The sequence below is a fragment of the Hypomesus nipponensis genome, chromosome 18, assembly GCF_054491055.1.
Source record: "Hypomesus nipponensis isolate SF chromosome 18, ASM5449105v1, whole genome shotgun sequence".
In the NCBI taxonomy this organism is placed as follows: Eukaryota; Metazoa; Chordata; class Actinopteri; order Osmeriformes; family Osmeridae; genus Hypomesus; species Hypomesus nipponensis.
The window spans coordinates 122,501-125,000 of NC_140378.1; positions in this window are offsets into that span (position 1 = coordinate 122,501).

The window sequence follows — 2,500 nt, forward strand, 5'->3', positions numbered from 1 at the left end:
CTCCGATCGTGGGGGTCGAGAACGCCAATCGATCACGATGGTCTGGGTGTGCCCGAGGGCACGCGGGCGCCTGGGCGCCGACCGGGGCTTCGAAACGGTCAAAACAAAACGGGCCCGCGAAAGCGCCCCTCACCGGCCGTTGTCCGGTGCGCGGGGCTCCCCCTGGAAGTGCCTGAGACGGGGGTGTGGTTCTGGCCCTGTCCGGAGCTTCAAACGGCGAAAAAAAAAATCTGCCCGAAAAAAGCGCCCCCTGTCGGCCACTCGGGGCCGCCCGGGTCGGGGGTGGGGGCCTGGACCATGCCTGGGCTTCAAAACTGGGGAAAAAAAAAATTCGAAAAAAGAGCGCCACCCACCGGCCGCCGTGCGCGTGGGGGCCCCCCCGGGAAGTGCCAGGGCCGGGGGGCATGATCCAGAGCTCGACCGGGGACTTTGAAAAAAAATTATATTTTTTTGACCTCCAGGGGTCTCGCCCCCACCGGGGTACCCGCCTGCGGTGCCTCAAACGCGGGTAGCGGCCCAGGGAAGACCGCTCGGTTCGTGAGAACCGTGTGCTCGCGCACATCCGTGATAGTCAAGTGAAAGGGGAGATCCCCGTGAGCGTGGTCACCAAAGCGTGGCACTGGGCTTCAGGAAGGGCCCTATGGAGGCTCCGTGTAACCTCCATTGACTTGCAAGTCTTTCACAAGTCGGTTTCTAATATCACGCCGGTAGCTGTCTGGTGGACTGGGGGCCGCGACAATGGAAAGTTTGTAAGCTGGAAGCTGGGAGACTGCCTCGGAGGCTGGAAAAGTGACACACACGGGTAACTCCGGTGCCGTTCGACGGATTTCGACGAAAATAGGCTCGTTGGAAAGCCAACGTCGGGGACACGACGACTAACTGTGCGCACCGTTGCGCACGCGCGCGTGCGCGACATGGGAAGCGAAACAAAACTTCAAACAGAGCTACAGGCTCGTGCGTGCGAAAAAGGCCGAGACACGACGACGTGCCCGCGTGCGCCTCGCCCCAACTCGAATAACAAAGTCGTCCCGGGCCGGATCCGAGCTACGGGACGGAAACGGGAGCCGAGTCAAAATTTCAAACGGAGCCCGCGTCGCGGAAATGGTCAAAATGAATAAAAGTGGCACTCGAGCGCGTGCCTCTCGCTCTGACTAAAGTGACAAAATGATCCCCGTTGAAATGCATTGAGCACGGGGGAAACGGGAGGAAAAAGAAAATTTCAAATGGAGCTGTCGAAATGGGGGTGCTATTTTGGGGGGGTATATGGCGTGGCCACGTTCTCCCACGAGTCCAACTTGAATTCTGAAACCGTCCCCGTCCAAATCCCACGTTCGGGCGAGCTACTGTCAATTTTCAAAGCACCACTCCCCCCCTTCAATGCACTCTTTTGGAAGCTGGGAAAAGGGTCTCCGTGCAGAGCTAGTGCCACTTTGCGGGCACTCACGGCCTCGAGGGTGGGCTCGTTGGATAGCCACGGGCCGGGGGACGACAGCCCGAGAAGGTCCCGGGGTCGTGCGCGCGCGCGCGAGACGCAGCGAGCGAAACGAAATTTCAAATCGACCCCCCGAAAAAATGACACCTTTTGCCGGGAGGAAAAACACTCAGCCCGCTGCCCCAGGCTCCAACTTGAATTCTAAAACCGTCCCCGTCCAAATCCCACGTTCGGGCGCACAACTGTGAATTTCACAAACTATCCACATTCAACCAGACAAACACACCCTCACACGGGGCAAAATCGTCCGCCCAAGGCACCACGGGATCCCTGCACCCCCACCCTTGGGATCCAAGGGGACCCACACACTCCACCGCCTCCCTGGGCTCATGGTCTGGGCTCCCAAGGGACCCCCCACACCCACCGCGGACTCCCGGGGAAACAGCGCCCCCAGGCCGGGGAGCCCACCTCCGGGGGGGACCCCCCACACTACCTGACCTCCGGGGGGACCTGTGCACCCACTATTAAGCACACCCCCTGTGTTAAAACCCATTAAACGCAACTTTAAGAACTCTGTGCCCCTGGTCATCCTTGTGGAATTTTGTGCCTCTGGTCATCCTCCCATAGACTCCCATTCAAAATGTATGCATCTGGTCATCCTCCCATAGACTCCCATTCAAAATGTATGCATCTGGTCATCCTCCCATAGACTCCCATTCAAAATGTATGCATCTGGTCATCCTCCCATAGACTCCCATTCAAAATGTATGCATCTGGTCTTCCTCCCATTGACTCCCATTCAAAATGTATGCCTCTGGTCTTCCTCCCATTGACTCCCATTCAAAATGTATGCCTCTGGTCATCCTCCCATAGACTTCCATTCAAGTTGGACTTAGGTTTTGGCGCGTTGGCTTCTCATGCATCTGGTCTTCCTCCCATTGACTCCCATTCAAAATGTATGCCTCTGGTCATCCTCCCATAGACTTCCATTCAAGTTGGACTTAGGTTTTGGCGCGTTCGCTTCTCATGCATCTGGTCATCCTCCCATTGACTCCCATTCAAAAGTCA